Raw genomic sequence first — 18,853 nt, 5'->3', positions numbered from 1 at the left:
TGTATTAGTTTCTTATTGCTGCTTTACCAAATTGCCATAAATTTAGTGGCTTAAAACAACTGTTATTTTACAGTTCTAGAGGCCAGAAGTTCAAAGCAGGTCAAGGTATCGGCAGGGCTATGTTTCTTCTGACCACTCTAGGGGAAAACCCACGTGCTTGCCTTACCATTTCCTTACTCATCCCTTGGCTCCCAGCCCTCCTCCATCCTCGAAGCCAGTAGTAGCTCTCTCATGTGGCATCACTCTTACTCTGACTGTCTCTCTCTTCCTTTTATAAGGACCCTAGAGATTATACTGCATATCCTCCCCCCAACCCCCTACTCATAATTCAGGATAATCTTCTTATTTTAAAATCATTTGGTTAGCAAACTTAATCCTATCTGCAACCATAATTGCCTCCTTTTCATGTAACATAGCATAAAGGTTCTAGACCAGTGGTTCTCAACCTTGGCTGCACATTAGAATCACCTGAGAATCTTTTTGAAATCCTGATTTCTGGGCCTCATCCTCCGGAAATTCTGTTTCTTTGTTATGGGGTGAGGCCACAACATTAGTAACAAAGAAACAGAGTTTCCAGAGGACGAGGCCCAGAAATGAGGATTTTAAAAAGATTCCCAGGTGATTCTAATGTGCAGCCAAGGTTGAGAACCACTGTTCTAGACATTAGGATGTGAACATTTTGGGGGTAATTATTCTACTTACCACAGGCAGATTTAGATTTTGTAAGGTCTGAAGATCATGGAAAGCCCTCTGCAAGAATATGAACAAAGAAAATTACAAATATAAAACTAGACACTAAAGCACATCCTCATTATACAGTGAAAAAATATGACACAAAACACATACATTTTAAAAGACAAACTGCGTGAATATATTCCATTGAACACAACTAATTTTATCCTCAATTGTCTAATTTATCTGTCTAGCAAACAAAACAGCTGCATGATAAAAATGCCTTATTCAAAACTTCCATTTGTTTTGGCTAAATGCAAAATAATTTAGGTAGATTGCTTACCAAAATTACGTCTTCAAAGTTTGGTTTCTCACCCACTCTTTATTCATTTTTATTTGTCATATTTTCCCCACTAGTTCAGTTGCCTGATTCCTTGTGTTCTGGGAAATGTGACACAAGGAATATGGAATTTGGGGTCAGAGGTGTGTGAACAAGTCTTCACTTACTTTTTAAGCACTAGTATGTGCCAGGCACTGTGCTAGACTCAGAGGATACACTAATAAGCAGGGTAGACGTGGGTCCTTACCCTCTTGGATCTACAATATGACAGAAAGGCAGACATAGGGAAGCCATCTCAAGCATACGAAATGTTCTGAAGAGTATAGGGCCCTGTGAGAGTCCTACAGGGACCGGGGGCAGTGAGGTCTCTCCAGGCCCTGAGAGATGAGGCAGTGATCTAGGCAGAGGGGAGCAGTGCAGGGGAAGGGAGAAGATCTCAGGCAAAAGAAATTATGGACAGAGACATGTCATGGGAAAGCTGCTACTAATTCTGAGAGGTAAAAGAGAACTATAATGTAGGGGGAAAGGGAGAGAGTAGTGTAAGGATATTCTTGAGAGTAAGTTGGGGCCAAGTCCAGTAGGGCCTTATGACTAGGCCTAAGATCTCGGTTTCATCTTAGCCGCAGTAGAATGCCATTGAAGAGTTTTGAACCAGTATGTGCAAAGATCTGATTAGCAGATTTAAAGCTTTTCCTTTTTGTTTTGGAGCATGGGGCTGGGAAGGGGGAGAAAGGACAAAGTAAGTTAGACCTTACAGGAAGCACATCCCTGGGATGTTTCTCTGTTGATGGAGGTATAACATCATACCTTTAAAAGCAGTGAAGATGGGGAGCTTCATAGGACTTTTCACTCAGTAGAGAGTAGGAGGCTCGACTGTGTGTGCACTTCCCACATGCTCTCTGTAGAAATTTGTCTTTTATAGTTTAAATCAAGTAAAACCTACGTCATCCTAATCTTTATGAAATACTAATTGCTTGACTAAGAAATTTTTTGCCACATTTCCCAAATATTGTCTAAACCACGTAGCCTCTAACCTTGCAAGATAGAGTAAGCTGCTCTCTGGCAGTTGTGTTGGTTGGGCTTTCCTAAAAACAAACCCGAAGACAAACACGTAAGCACAGACGGTATTGGAGAACTAACCATAGGGAAGCTGACCATATACTGTACCCTCCAAACTGGAGTATCTTTGAGAGTAAAAATATGCTCAAATAACAGGCACAAGCCAGGATTTTCCTGAGCTAACCAAGAAGTATGAGCCCCCTACTGCCTTTTCCCTCTTGACCCAGCACTGGAGGGCAGCACAGGGAAGGGCAGCACAGGGAAGAGCAGCACACGGGACTTGGTCCTCAGTGCCCTTTGGGAAGTCAGGAGGAACCACTGGAAATAACACTGTCCTGGTACATAGTTCTGTTGCTGCCACTTCCCCTTCCACAAAGTGGTGTGTCATTCAAAGAGCTTGAAGGGTACATAGGTTTCAGAGGACATGGGTCTTAGTTGGAATTTGCTTTTGTTTTGTTTGGTTTTGGGGGGTTGTTTTTTTTGGGGGGGGAGAATGTTTTTGCTGGTGGTGACACTTTTACCACATCCTGACTGCTATTAACTCTTGAGCTCCAGTTCTTATACTTGTAAAATATATAAATGCCAATACCCGTAAAATATGATGAGGGTTAATGGAAATGTGTGTAAAGCACTAAGCGTAGGGCTTGGCGCATAAGAAGTGCTCAACAAAAGATGGGCCCTTTCTTTTCCCATTCAGGCAGGAGTGGGGTGAAAGGGTGCCAGGAAAGCGCTGTCAACGATGAGGGCTTAATCAGTTCACTTTGGAAGTGATGATTTTGGCAGCTTATGTGTGTCACACGTGTCTCACACGTGCCGAGCGGGTAAGATGCCAGAAATCACTGTGATACCTTCTTCCTCTTGCTCATGAGAAAACCCTTTGGTAGGTTGACCCTAGAAATCATGTGTTAGCCCTAAGCTTAACTTCTCTAATAGTTCTTGCATAACTAGGGAAGCTACAAAGAGCTTAATGAAGGCAGCAACATATTTTTATCTCATTTAAATGGCCTCATTATGTAGCTTATTTAAAATTGTGTCACTGTGTCGCCATTTTCAAATTGTGGCTATTCAGCAGTTTTCAAATTTGTGAGATGATACATAGCAAATTACTGTGTGATTTTTCACTTCATGGTCTTAGAATAAGCTCCAGGAAAAAAAAAAAACTACTCTTGACAAAAGCAATTTAATCACAGTGTGTGTATGTGAGAGAGAGGAGGGAGGAAGAGGGAGAAGGAAAAAGAGAAGTATAGGGAGACAGGGAGAGACAGGGAGAGAGGGAAAGAAAACGAGGGAGGGAAGGAGGGCGGGGGGGGGAGAGAGAGAGAGAGAGAGAGAGAGAATCAGAGAGAGACAGAGAGAGAGAGAGACTTCACAGAGCTCCCTCCGATATTCCACCAGAGACAGCACAAGTTATTTAAACCAGGGCAAAGCTCCTTCGGCTCTCAGTCTTCCCCTGAGAACAACTTAATGCTGATTCTTAATTTTTTCAAGATAAACAAGGTAAGTCTATGTTACATTTCTGAATTTCCTAAGTCCTAACAGGAGCCTGTTAGTTAATTTAGAACTTTTCCTAAAACTAAAGCCAAAAGCCTAATTTCTGTTTGTCTGAAGCTTTCAAGGATGTCTTAACAGTTTTCAAAGGTTGTATTATGCTTAAGATTGCTGTCAACTGAATGAAAAATGAAGATGTAAAAATTGTTATGCAGTATTATACAAGGGTGTTGCTACTGTAGGTATATTTATAAAATTATAATGTTTAAATATGATTAACTTTAAACCTATACTTAGAGGATTTTAATGCTGAATTTGAAATTGAACAGATCCACAACTCATTAGTACCAAAACACACATCACAAAGTTATATTTTCCTCTAAAGCAATTTCATTTGTATTTACAATTGTGTCAGCTACGTTCCATATCATATAGCCCTTTCACACTCAAGTAAAAGCAAATATTTTTTATGGACATTAATGGTAGAAAATCAGAAATATATTTACTTTGCATTATGAAATTATAAATCATATTTCCTATTTGGGCTCCAAATATTTTCCTTTCCTTTTGTTATGATCAGTCAAGGACCACAAAAGTGTAACATTTTTGTGTGAATAACCTATGATGACTCATATCAACTGTGTTATTTAAGATAGTTTATACTTTTTCCTAAGACTACCCACTTATGAAGACCTTTCCCAGCAGTATTTCAGAGAAAACAATTAAAAGTTCTCAAGTAAGAACTATGTCTTAATTATCTTTAGATTGGGAAGAAAAAAAAAACATGTATGTTAAGAATATAATTTCAAAATCAGACTTTACTTATGCTTTCCCATAAATTATGAAGAGAAGTAAAATGTGGAAATTATCTTATTTTTTTTTTCTCACTTGTGCTGATGTCAACAAAGAGTCTGGCTGGAATTGCAAGTATTATCATCTCCAGAGTTTGTGCCAGAGCCTTCTGAGAACGCTTTGGAAAAGGACAGTCTTATATATACTCAAAAACAGTGTTGTTCGCCAAAGACTAAGCATATAATCTATGTGCTCAGATAAAACCAAGATTTATCAGTAACTCCCTTTCTTGCTTCTTTCTTAAAAACAAACAAGAAAACAACAACTCCAAATTAACATCTGATGGAGGACATTTGAAGTGTTGTATGCATTATCAAAGAAGAGTTTCCCACATATTGTTTGTGGGTCTTTATTTTACAGTTTTCATTTAGATTCTGAGTACTACTTGCATGGAATTAATTTCTAATTTAGTATCAATTAACACTTGGCATTTGACTTCAGAAGCGGGGCTTACCCATGGAAAGAAGGTATAAATACACTTTGAATGACTGCAATATATTTGTGATTTATATCTTTCCCTCCCCTAGTTCCTAACTTAATTTAAGTCGTTTGTCTTAAAAGGCATCTTAACATCTGTTTGGTTTTATGCCATCATGTGAACCAATGGAGTGAAATGTCCTCTTGTCTTATCTATGCTCATTATTAATGGGCAGCTAAAAATTATTTTTCTACCAAAGTAAAAAAGTTTCTTTTTTTTCTCCCTCTCACTTTAAAGTTGGTGTAGGACCAACAGTATGGAGTCAGTGTGGTCTGGTATATTGTTTTTACCCAATTGACCAATAAATAGAATCTACTTTGGGCTTCTATGAAGATGTATATAGTGAATCTTCTAAGCTTTACGTTCCTGAGCAGTCAGCAAATCTCTTGATAAAAATTTGCTGAGTCCTACTCTTCCACAAAGTCCTCGACAGGAGAGACATAAAAGCATATTCAGATGAAAAATCATTCATAGCCCTAGCTGGTTTTGCTCAGTGGATAGAGCATAGGCACAAGGACTGAAGAGTCCTGGGTTCAATTCCGGCCGAGGGCATGTACCTTGGTTGCAGACTTGATCCTTAGCCCTGGTCAGGGTGCATGTGGAAGGCAACCAGTTGATGTATCTCTCTCACATCAATGTTTCTCTTTGTCTCTCCCCACCCCTTCCATTCTTTCTAAAAATCAATGCAAAAATATCCTTGGGTGAGGATCAACAACAAAAATTCCATATAAGTAAAATATTTTATTAAAGGATTGTCACATTAATCTAAGTGTTTTTGTAGAGCAGTTAATAGTCAATTACCATTTTGCTTCTAGGGAAATAATATAGAAGCTTAGAGAGCAAAATCTCTGCGGCTTAGGCTGGTCAGGGTAGATTGTGAGTGGAGAAGCTTTGAGGCGGTCTTAAAGGACTGGTAGGGAAGAGACAGGCAGCACATCTGCAGTAGGTGGGATGGTATAAGGAAAAGCTTGGAGGTAGACAGTGTCAACTCATGAAGAGGGAGCAGAGTGTAACCAGTGTGGCTGGAGTGGAAGGTTGCTCTCAGGGAGTAGCGAGGTAAATGTGGCAGGGTTGGTGGGAGTAAAACCAGGGAACCCTGTCAGCGGCATGCTAGGCTCTGGGAGAGCTAGGGAGAGGCCAACATCTTTATGAAAATTAATCTGTTGTGCTTGTACAACAATGACAAGAATCTCAACATGGGCAGACCAATTGAAGCCAGAAAGAAGGAACAGGTAGAGGAGATAAGGCAGTAATTATAACCATGGTGACCATGTTTGATCATGGAAAAGTGGAAGTTCCTTTACCAGAAATGAGAAATGAGTAGAGAAGGCCAGTGGGTCTGTAAACTTCTACCAATCAGGTTTCAAGCAGAGAAGCAGAATCTGTTGGAGAAATAGATTTAGATATTTATTATAAGGAATCAATCAGCTTAATTGGTTGTGGGGGCTGGCTTGGCATGTCTGAATCTATAGGGCAGACCGCGAGGGAGGGCCAGCTGGAGCTCTCAGGCACTGGCCAAAGCTGCAGACCGGGGCAGAATGTTGTCATCAGGGAAACCGCCCTTCTGGTCTTAGAGTCTTTCCACGGATTGAACCAGGTCCATCCCGATCATCTGAAATTGTCTCTCGTTTAAAGTCAACTGGTTATGAACTCTAATCAAACCAAAAAATACCTTCATAGCAGCAGCTAGATTTGTGTTTGATAAACTGGGAACTGTATTCTAGTCAAGTTAATACATCATAAAACCATCAAAAACTTCCAAAGTGCTATAAACTCCAAGGTTCTGGTAGGATATCTTACATGAAAATGGCCAGAATTATACAAGAAATTGGGAATTAAAACTCTGTAAAGTAATGGATATGGGAGATACCTCAGTGGGAGTTATCCACATAGAGGTAGCTTCTATATCAGTTAAGAGAGTTAGGGAGATCCTCAGAGGAGGCTGCAAACTTCCACGTCAAAAATGAATTCTGGGGAGAAATATTAAGGAACAGAATAAAGAAAAGTAACTAAAAGATAAAAGAAGATTAGCCCAGCCAGTGTGGCCCAGTGGTTGAGCATTGACCTATGAACCCAGTAAATCATGTTTCAACTGCGCGGGTACATTCCCGGGTTGTGGGCTCCATCCCCGGTATGGGGTGTGCAGGAGGCAGCGGATCAATGATCCTCATCATTGGGTGTCTGTCTCTCTCTCCCTCTTCCTTCCTCTCTGAAATCAATAAAAATATATTTTTTAAAGAAAAAACGATTGAAGAGCTAAGAGAACCCTTGGCTGTCTGTCTCTTTGCAATACTTTCTCACTAGTTTACCAAGATTTCTGAGGGAGCAGACACATGGCTGTGGGTCCCCTGCTTCCCTCCTGGACCAAGAGACCCCAATAGAATCTGCACTGTGCAAAAGCCAATGTTTTTTATTGTGAACTTGGATTGTGCAATTTAAATAAGATTGCAGGCAGTTCAGATATATTGCAGATAGTAAGAAACCAGAGGCACAACTCCTCTGATTACTGAAGGGAAGGGCCTTCTGGGGACCGTTGCCCCACAGTCTTGGGTGCTCTTTCCCTTCCTCAGCTGCCTAGCAAATTTTTATTTATCCTTCTCGGTGCATCTCTAGTACCTCCTCCTCTGTGGGAAGTTCCTTAACTCACCCAACAGAGGGGTTAACTACAGCCTATGTCCCATCACTCACCCAGGCATATTTTACTCTCCTTACCCCGCTGAAATAGGATTGCTTATATGTTTTCCTCCCCCACCAGGCTATAAGCTCCGTTCAGTTTTGAATGCACTGGTGCCTGTAACAACACTATTTTAAGTTTTCAATATATATTTTGGAAGTGAAGGATGGGTATGTATGTTGTATATCAGAAAACCATGTGTAGAAGGCTGACCAATGTATGTTTATAAACAGTTGGTGTAAGGAGAAATTTTTTAAGTTCTGGGATTTTCAAAGTAGAATTTAAGAGAATAAGGTGGAAAAGATGAGCAGGGGGAGTTTATGATGGGAATTCTGCAGAGGAGGAGGGAGACCCATTGTCCTAATACAAGAGCGGAGGAGGGGAGGGTTGTATACATAAGGCTTGAGTTGGGAGGAAAGATGGGAGAAATATCCTCAGGAGGATAAAAGACAAGTGGATCTGAGGTAAATTAAAATGTGCCTTTTCTAAGAAGTGAGAAACCTGAAATTTTTAAACTACATTTGTCAATTTAACTTTAGAGCACTTGAAATGCTTGTAACAACAAGATCTTCCTATCTCTAAGGAGAACGCCAAGACTGAGAGTGATTGCTTTGAACTGTCTGATCTGCAGTGATTGGGTTCCCATTCATTGTGAGGGAGCTATATAGGCCCGCCTCCGGGTTCCCCACCTGTTACATAACAGGTTATTGTAGCGGAGAGATGCTCACGTCACTGGAGGTTGGACCTGCCTGTTAAAGTGTAAACAAATGGAGTGTGGTAATGGGCGTTCTTTCCGAAACAATCTTAGGAATAAAGGACACAGTTCACTCACTGCTTCTCTGCTTTCATGATAAGACTTCTTTTTTTTCTTTTAAAATGGAATTGAAGTTCCATTTCAAGTAAAGGGCGGACAGAGCTTTGGAGCAGAACGATTCAGGCTTTAATCTTCAGGGTGGAGATAAGGAGCTTGCGTGACCTCCAGCTAAGGATTCGACCTTACTGCACCTGGGTTCTTTAAACAAAGGGTGAGATCACTTTCTTTTTAAAGTTCTGGTGCTAAGTTTCAGATTTATTATATTCTAAAATGGATCCGTTTAATCCACTTCAGGATTTCAGCGCAGCATTTATTTTTGTATCTTTTCTATCCCTATCTAATGTGGATTGGAAATAAATATTGCCAATATAAGATTAGTTTACTGCTTTAATATTGCGTAAGCCTCAAAGATATTAAGTAAAGTATTGGATATTCTTATGAATTTACTCCTGCTCTAATAAAAAATGTCAGGTTGGTACAGCGTTTAGCATAGTGTTTTCCTTCTGGAAAAGAGTTTTATATTCTACAATCTTGGCCCTGTTCACCTGTCCCCACTCGTCAACGTGCAACTTCTTAGTCTTTTCGAGCTGCTGTGACAAAAATAGCCTAGACACATTGGCTTATACACAACAGACACTTATTTTTCTCAGTTCTTCAGTTCTGAAAGCTGCAAATCCAAGGCCAAGGAGCAGCGTGGTCAGACTCTGGTGAGGATCGGCCTCCTGGTCAACAGATGACCAGCTTCCTGCTATAACCTCACGTGGAAGAAGGAGCGAGCAAGGGGCTGATCCTTTTCATGCAGGCTTCAGGAACCTTCCAAAACCCCACTTCCAAATACTCTCTCATGTGGTACTAGGTTTCAAATACAAATTCGGGGTCGGGGGAGGGCACAAACATTCAGTCTATAGCATGTGGCTAAATCAAACATTTTTGTGTGGTTAACACCATATGCTTCTCTTAACTCCTCAAACTACCAGGACTGTCATTGTTTACAATAAATTTAGTCAGGACAGTGCCTTGAGAGTAATAAGCAACATCTGAAAAATGAGAGGCAGATAGTAATTGACTTTGCTAAGGGTGTCAAATCATCGATGTGTGTGTCATTCCTATTTCTCATTTTGTTAACACATTCACCCAACTAAAACTTAGACATCTGCTTAAGCACGTTCATCGTTAGCCTACAGAATCTTGAAATGCTGTGCTTGACATAGTTTAGTCAATTCCTTCTATAACCCGAAATCCAGGTTATGCAGTTCTGGAGTTTGGTAAACCTTGTCCTCAGATTTCCCTTCACCAGCATATATTTTAGGCTTTTATTGTGTTATATATATTTCAAGTTCTTCTTCGCCTAATTTTCTAAACATGGAAGGGAGCAGGGTGAAAATGAAAGAACCCACATTTGTAATATTTTGTTTTACCAATTTTCACCACCAAACATTTTCTCTCTATAGCTTAAGGGTGTTTTCTTTTTCTTTCGCTCTTTGGATGTGCAACTTTATGTTTTGTTATTTAACACTTATTCTAACCACAGTCAGTAGAGAAGCAACCAACCAGCAGTTTCCCAAATCTCTCAAGCACATAGGCCAGATCAGATAAACCCTTTTGTACATATATGATATTTTTGCCAGGCATGGCATCATTCTTCATTTGTCACACACAGCCAGCCTCCACGTTACTCCCTCAGCCTGTGAGGCCATGCCTCGAATTGCCACTGTTTACTTCACTTGCCCATATTGCTGCTTGCTATGCTCACACTCTGAGGTGTGGTCTGACTCAGAACCAGCCTGAAATGAAGTGGTCACAGCATTTTGCTTTACAAGGACCAGCTGGTTGGAATCACACTGTGCTGATGGCCACCCTCTTGTGGTGTTTTTTGCCTCAAGAAAATTGGTCCCTTTCTCTCTCTTCCTCTCCCCACTCCCCATTTACTAATTCATTCTCCTCTCTCTCCTCAGAATCTGCAAGATTTCTCCTGAACTTCCTACCTTAACTCCTTCTGTGCCTACTAGTTCATCCAATCCCCTTTCCCTCCTCTTAAGCCATAAATTATGTTTCTGATCACTCAGTAAACAGGTATGACTTTTAAATTTTTAAAATTCTTGTCCTCGAGACTAGGTGTGTCAACTACTGGTAAGTATTAGAAATTAAACTGATGAACTAACTTGTACCAACCATATGCAGTTGCTAACCAGAAATCCACATAAACCTCCATTATGATATCACAAACTGATGTGAAACATTCCCAGATGGTAATATCTTGGTAGAGTACAGCCACCTTGAGAAGCTTTTACTTTTTCACAGTTGACTCTGCTTCTACAATAACGCAGAAGCTCCTACGGTTGTATGCAGGTCTCTAGAGGCAGTGGGGCAAGGACGGGGCAGGACTGGCCGATGAGTAGGGGTTGTTTTGTAACTGAGATACCGCCTGCGAGGAATCTCTGCAGTATTTTCCTGCTGCTGACTCCCTAGAATTTGCTGTGCACGTGTTTGTATTTGTTGCCTTCGGAATTAAAGTCTCCCTTCTGCCAATAAAATTCTGAATGTCCTATTGATACAATGGAAACTGGATTCTTTATTTTAGTACTACCAGTAGTAAAGATATCTCTCTGACCACCAATAGTCCTTACCTTTAATTTTATAAATCCAAGAGAAAAGAGATATCTGTTAGTGCCTCTGAATTTACTTTCTCATCCTGAAAATTCTGGTGATTTTTTTAAAAAAAAGTATGATTTCAAATTTTTTAGTTTTAAAAAGGTTGGTCTCTGTACTGAAGTTTTCGTTGGAGTCTTTGCTAAAATCAAATCTTAGTAAATAAGGTTTTCACTCTCTATTAAAAATATGTAGACAAACACCCAGTTATGTGAGAATCATAAACTAGACAACACAACATGTGCTAGCACATCCTTATTCTGTGAAGTGTAAGTCTGCTATACTAATCCTCTTTCTCTGCTGCCTTACTCCCCCCACCCGTTTTCTTAAGGAATATTCTTTCTGGGTCTCTAGGCTTAGCAGTCCCCATAGTGCCAGCGTACAGATCACCCGCCTAAGGCACAGAGAAGTAAGGATCGCGTCTTCAGAGAGATGCACACCCAGTAGAACTGTACTCCTACAATCCCCTGTTCTTCTTGGACCCCCAAGTTTCCTGAACTGATAGGAGGAAAAACTCCAGGAAAGAGAATAGGATTGTGTGACTCACATAGGACTCCTTGGGTTTTTATCATCAAATGTATCACATGTTTCTCAGAGCCTGATCAAACTCCATACAAAAATACCCAACAGATTTCTTCTAGTGATAATTCTTCAAAAGGATCAAAGTAAGGAATCTGTGGTATTGTGACGCATGAAACAGTTTTATAGATGAGAGATTCTAGGCTTTCCCAAGTCCCTGATCAAGAAATGGAAGCCCACATACTATTTGTCATTTAAAAGTTATAAACCAAGCTAGCAAAATGCTAAATAAAATGTTTTTAGTTTTCTAATGACCAAGGAGTTCACGTTTCAATTTAGAATCCTGACAATCAGAGTTCTGTGCTTGAACTTGGCTTACCCATCTCATACTGAGATTTGCTGCTCTCTGCCTTCTCTTTCCATCCCTTGGCTCTGTCCTGCACCTCGAGGGGCCTTGCACAGATGTTTAAGGCTGCGTATACTCCTTGGACTTCAGGGTGTGCACATTGGTGTTGCTATCCATCCTCCGAGGCTGGATCCCAGAAAGACACAGGGGCCAGCTCTGTATGTGGTCTTGGTCAATTTGGGAAGGAATTCTACTCTCTGAAGGCTTAGTTCAGAAGGGTAGATAAGGGGTCCAGGTGGGCATGAGATCTAGGTGGGTACATCCTCTTGATCCATGAGGAAGGGAAGGCTACATGAGATATAAAGGGGCTGAGGCCATAAGAGGGCCAGGGTGGGGAGGGGCCTTTAAAGCACAAACAGAGAGTTTAAGGGCTGTCCTGAGATGATCTTGTCATAACACCTTATATAGGACTAGAGGCCTGGTGCACGAGATTCGTGCACTCGAGGGGGTCCCTCAGCTTGGCCTGTGCTCTCTCGCAGTCTGTGGGAGCCCTTGGGGCATGTCCAGCTGACAGCTTAGGCCCACTCCCTGTGTTAGTTGGACATCCTTAGCACTGCCCCAGAGGTGGGAGCGGCTCCCGCCATCACTGCTGCGCTCGCCAGCCGTGAGCAGCTTCTACCTGAGCAGCGCTCCTCCTGTGAGAGTGCATTGACCACCAGGGGGTAGCTCCTGCATTGAGCGTCTGCCCCCTGGTGGTCAGTGCACGTCATAGCGACAAATCATTCTGCTGTTCGGTCAGTTTGCATATTAGCCTTTTATTATATAGGATATTTTCCTATATATAATATGTCTGCATTGATTAACACATTTTATAAGTTGATATTTGTCAAATTTTGTTTTACATACAGACCCTTTATACCCATCCAATTTGTTAGGAAATCATGGCCAATGCTGGGAGGGAATCAGAGGTTCCTCTTTATGTGAAGTTTCCCTTTAAGAGTTAGTCAAACCCATTTTATTCTGTCCTTGTAGTGTTTATGTGGACAGTATTTATTCCTGCCTTTCAGTAATTGTCTTGTAAGTTGTTTTAAGTTTATGCCTCACTCCCTCCATATAGACACACACATGCACACATGCCCTTTGCCTCTCCACTGTGGACTGGGAAAATCTGAGCCTTAAACAATAAATAAATTGCTACTCTGCTGCTGATTAAAGCTACCTGAGTTCCCCCCGTCAGAAGCTACCCAGTTGCCCCTCAGCACCCACTGTTTAGAGAGCCTGATGCTGTGGCTTTGCATTTCAGTGTGGGCTGTCTGTCAGTGGTGACTACTTCCATATGACAAGTCTCTCCTAGATCAGTTGAGTGCCTGTTTCAGTTTCTCTCAAGAATCCTGGCTTGTCTCTTTAAGTTGCCCTGTTGGGTCTCCTCAGAAGAATTTCATATTGCCACCTAGCTCATATTTCAAAGCAGATCATTCCCATTTTCATTAAAAGCCATCTAAGTTGTTTCAAGGAGTGTGTTGAGAAGCCCAGAGAACCTACTTTGTTTTATAGAATATAGAAAAAGATCTCATACCCATTTCCTTTGTGATCGCAAACTCTCATTTCTGTCCATAACAACCAGAGCAGTGTGATTATCGCCATACCATACCAGTAATTGGGAACTTCATATATGCTTGTTTCAGAATATTAAACTATTAGGAAAAGACACCTCTGTTTATTGTGCCCTGCAGAGTAGCTTATATAATGACGATATTTAATGAACATTATTTATTGCTAGATTTTCCCCCTCTTCATCTGTGAGACTTCATAGGGAAGAAAAATGTCCATTAACTCTATTGTTCGAAGAGTTGCCTATTCTTTTAAATATGAAGGTACTATAGAAAACCAATTTAATAACCCAAGTCTCTATCTAAAGATAAAGAATAGAGAGTACTCTTAGCAAAAATACTCTTTTATTTTTTTTAATTCACATTGGATTTTATTTAGAATACTGTGTACTATGACATAGGATAGGCTGCGGTAACAGGACACCCTGGATATAGTGGCTTAATCAAGATTGTCACATAGTAATTCAGATGGACAGTGCAATTGGGGCTGATGTAGTGGCTCCATCATGTCAGGGTCCCAGGCTCTTCCAGCTTCAACAAGTACTCCCATCCTGAGGCCCAAAGCAGCTGCTGAAGCCCCCACTATCTTGACCCCATACCAATGAGAGGGGAAAGGAAAAGGGAAATGTGGTCAGTCCCTTGCTGGAAGGATGGTAGAGTTTCTGTCTCTAAGAGAAATGTAAGAATAGATACTGTCAACTTAGTCTGCTCCATTCTGAATAGTGTTAGGAGTTCAAATGAGGCACAGAAAGATGTGCTTTGAGTAGAGTAAGGGTAATTAGCATCATTCAACTTGGAGATGTAATCTATGCAAAACACTTTGAGATTTAAGAATAGGTAACCTTAAGTAGGTGCTGGACACTGATGAGTGCCTTCCACAGATTTCCTAATTTACTACTCAGTCCTTAGAGCTAGGTATTATCATTCCCTCCCTCATTCCATAGATGAGGAAAGTGTGGCCTGGAGCGGCTAAGTTAGCTGCCCGCAGGCACAGAGTTAATAAGAGTACAGCTTAGAGCTGATACTCGAATCGAGACATTCCGATTCCAGAGTTGCCCCTCAAACCACTTTCTATCCATCCACCATGCAGAGTACTAGGCTGCCTTTTGAAATGGTTTTATTTTGACAGGATGGAAAATTGTAGGAGCTATTCCAGATTTATACTTAAATGAAATCCAGCTTCTTATTTAAACCAAAAACAAAGAATTAAAACAAAACAGATTTAATATGTGATATATTTATTTAGCAAATAAATCTGAAGCCTTATTTTTTAAATACCAAGAGTTGTTAATAAATTACTTAGCTATATTCATGTAATTCTTCAGGCCACTTTCTAATAAAGGCAACCTGAAACAATCCATCCTATTATTCGGGGCTTAATCTCACCCTCAGATCATATCATAGGTTATTATTTATCTCCAGGTGCTTTAAATCGCGTTTGAATCATTACACTTATTAAATAAGGAGATGACTTTAAGGTGTTAAAAATAACAGTATCCACTCCCTGGATGTATTCGTTCGCTAGGGCTGCCATAAAACAATACCGCAAACTGGATGGTTTGGACAACAGAAATTTATATTCTCACAGTTCTGGAGACTGGAAGTCCAAGAGCAGGGCGTAGGCAGGTTTGGTCTCCACTGAGGCCTCTCTTCTTGTCTTACACGTGGCCACCCTCTTGCCGCCTGTTCACCTGATGGTCTCTGTGTGTCCTGATGTCTTCTTGTAAGGACACCAGTCAGATATGATCAGGGCCTCCCTTCTTAGCAGCCTTATTTAGCTTAATCACCTCTTTAAAGGCCATATCACCGAATATGTATATTCTGAGATCCTGGGAGTTAGGACGTCAGCCTATGAATTTGTGGAGACAAAATTCAGTCCACAAAATGGACATACTTGGAACCATTGAGACACAAAATCAAACAGTTTGCAGCAGTGAGAAGTTCAGCATTTGAATGTTCCCCTTTCCTTATTACTTTGGCCAAAATAGGATGCGGTACAGGTCATGTGTTACAGTGACCATAAACCTCTTTACCTAACTTTTTTGGCAGCCTTGTTAAGTTGAACATGAAAATTACTCAAAAGACCATCTTGAACTGGCTACTGGTTACTCGCCAGCTTAGCAAGAGGGAAAATCGATGTCACATTAGCAAATGTTTTGCTGGAAAGATCCAGTGATTGCGTGAACTGAGCAGATATGACGGGCAGGCATCACAGTCACTCAGAACAATGCCAGGCTTCTTACCAGAGAATAACTCTTAGCCACAGAAGGGCTGAAAACTAATGGTCACTGTTCAGCACAGATGAATCCCTTTTCTAAAGTTGCATTTGTAGAGAATTTAAAATTCATGGTAGCAAAAGAACATTTTACCTCTTTTGGGTTATAGGAGAGGATAACTACATCACTGAAAAAGATTTGAGGTATTCTGAAAACATCATCAAGGGAATTTATTCCCTGTCTCACAAAAAAATGTTCTGAATTGATACTATTTTAGCTTCTTGACCACTATATTTCTTTCATTATAACTCTCTTTAGCAAATGGGAAGAAGAGAGAGTACTTGTAGACTTAGTGGATTAACCTGGAGAATAAATGAGGGGAAACCCTAAAATTCAAAAAAAAACATCATGCAATTTTCTAAAATAACCTTTAGACCTCTGAAATGTTTACAAGTTGTACTTTCCTGGCTTGGCATGAGATATATTTTTAAAAGGGGCATTTTTGTTTGTTTGTTTGTTTGTAATAGAACAGACTAGCTAATAAAAATTTCTGACTGTGTGGTTACCACAACACTAGAATCACCTGACATCCACAAAGAACAGTCAGATATTTTCTCTTAAAGTATGATTATTAGAGATCTATGACAACTTGACTGTACCATATTGTATGTAATATAAGTTACATACAACTTTATGCAGATAATATTGGTATTGGGTAGGCCAAGATGATGATATCATTAAGAATAGATTAATAGTCATACAAAAGCCACCCAAATGACATGTAGTCATGCACCTAGAAAGCATTAGATGAAAACTCCTGTATGGTTCCTCCCTTGCTTACATCTCTAGCTGCCAGGTCTCACTCTCTTTATTGAACTCTGGTCTTTCTGGAAATGTATTTTCCTCTTCAGGGGACTGTGCTGTTTATCATCTCTAGACCCTTAACCATGCTGCTCTCTTGGCCTGAGATACAAATCCCCCCCTTCACCATCTGGAAGTTAAAATTCCCTTTGAAGGTCCCTCGGATACCAATGAATGCACAGTCTCTCACTAAGTCTAATACTGCCAGTTTGACTGTATTTCTGCAGCTTTGTTGAAACACCACATAAAGTAGTTGGCCTGTTTTTTAGGCAGCCTATTTTAGAAACCATCGCGGACATCATCTTTAGGAACTGAAACAGAGGAAGAGGAGATTTGCATTCTCACCTCCTGATCTCGCCAGGTCCCTGCTCATTTAGTGGCATAGCAAGCGCAGACTCACACTCGCTGATTAAATCGTCCTCTCTCTTCCCTTCTCATCTGCTCTCCAAATTACTGAATTTACATACAATAAATACCTAAAGCTAAATGCATATAAATAAATCCTCTCTGTTGAGCCACACTGAATCACAACTAAACTTTCACTTAGTCTCTCCCACTAAGCCATGACATGGTTGGCTCCAGGCCGGTTTCCTTCCCACACTTACATTCACAGTCCAGGGCCCAAAGCACTCCAGAGAGTTTGTTCAATAAAGGAATGAATGAACAAAACATACCATATTACCCACAACTTTTCTTTGTAAAAAGTAACTGAATTTCATTACTCTACATATAAAAAAAAGTTTGTATCACTGACCTCAGTTGTTACTTTCAGGGTAACCAAAAGGTCAAACTCTTCTCTATAGTTTTTCTTTGTGAGTTAATAGATGCGATTGCATTTATCTTTTGGACCCAAATTGTTGAATCAACTACGTGATTTTTTTAAAACTTATTTTTCCAGTTCATTGATGGAATTGACTTCATTGGGCATTAGAGACTGCTTTGACTGAAAGATGATTTCTTGGACATTACCTACCTCTCCAATGAATAAGATCAGACCTACACATGTGGTGTTTTTCCCTGTGCATGTAACCACTGCTGTCTGCATGGAAACGAGCTCTAATATCACACACCTTAAAAATAATAAACAACCTCCCCTAATCCTATGTGAGTTTCCAGAAACTGCCTCTCCATCACAACAAACCTTTTCAAAATAGTCATAGGCATTGACCCTGCTTACTCACCTCTCATTGTGTCTTCTGAGTGGCCATCCCTTTCAGGCTCCCTGCCCTCCTTCCCTGAACCTACTTCTCTTGGAATCAATGATCTCTATGGAGCCAAATATGTCACCACTTCTATGTCTGGTCCTTACTAAAAGTCTAAGTAGTTATCAACATTGTTTTTACTTCTTGAAACACTTTATTCGTTTAGTTTCTGCACCATGACACTTACCTGTCCTTCCATGTACCTTAGAAGGTCTTAGTAGACTTCTTAGCAGTCTTCTGGAATCCTAGGCTCCATTCTGTCTACTCTTTTTATCTCTATACTTCCTCTCTATTATATTTAGTACCACAGCTTTTAATTTCATCTGCATGTCTGTCTGTCTGTCTGTCTACCTGTTTCTGGCACTGACCTCCTTGTTCTGAATCATGAGAATTCTTTCTACTTTACTCTTCGCATGGCTTTTTAGAAAGCAACTCAAACATCCTAAAGAGAACTCATCATTTCCATCACCCACAATCAGTTTGCTTTTCAGTAACTGGCACTATCATTCAATTACTAGTAGTTATCCTACATAAAACCCTAAAAATTACTGATTCCTTCCCTTTTTTTACGGAACCACCTCTACATGGAATAGAGCAAGTACCATAAGCTCCTCCTCAAAATATAATCAATGCCCACCTCCCTTATCTCCACTGCTACTTCCCTAACCTAAGCCATTGCTGTATTTATCTCTTCTTAGGTAGGAAAGTAACTTTCCAAATCCTCCCCCTGCTTTCACTTATAGTTCCTAACATTCATTCTCCACCCAGTAACTAGAGGGATCCTTCAAAAACGTAGATCATAGATTGGATGGATCATGACCCCCCCACCCCCACCCCACCCCTGTGGCTTCCCAGCACTCTCAGTGCAAAATCCAGGCTGCTTCCCTGCTGGTACTGCACCACCAGGTCCTTCAGCCTCTTCTGCTCCATCTTCTCATCGTCCACCTATGTCGCCCTCTCATGGCTTTCTCAGAAAAGCCAGGAAGGACAGTCACTCCTCAGGGTCCTATACCTGCTCCTTCTGCCTGGACCATCCTTCCTGCAGTTTTTGCATGGCTGAATCCTTCTCTGCA

At 40.6% G+C, this 18,853-nt stretch overlaps 1 protein-coding gene across 49 annotated transcripts in view; it reads left to right on the top strand.

The window, feature by feature from the left end:
• The window catches only part of RIMS1 (regulating synaptic membrane exocytosis 1), a 411,771-nt gene that overhangs the window by 379,123 nt on the left and 13,795 nt on the right, over positions 1-18,853 (top strand). Inside the window, exon 1 of one of the 49 annotated variants that reach the window (XM_059701235.1) lies at positions 3,325-3,568. The exons of 47 other annotated variants lie outside the window; for them this stretch is intronic. The gene's annotated coding sequence lies outside the window, so the exon portion shown is untranslated. Of the gene's footprint in view, positions 1-3,324; positions 3,569-8,394; positions 8,589-18,853 lie in introns of those variants that run through there. One more of the 49 variants, XM_059701236.1, reaches the window with a different exon arrangement.

Source organism: Myotis daubentonii, chromosome 6, assembly GCF_963259705.1.
Source record: "Myotis daubentonii chromosome 6, mMyoDau2.1, whole genome shotgun sequence".
Taxonomy (NCBI): Eukaryota; Metazoa; Chordata; class Mammalia; order Chiroptera; family Vespertilionidae; genus Myotis; species Myotis daubentonii.
The sequence above is the reverse complement of the archived record's forward strand: the minus strand, read 5'-3'. Positions and strand labels throughout refer to the sequence as shown.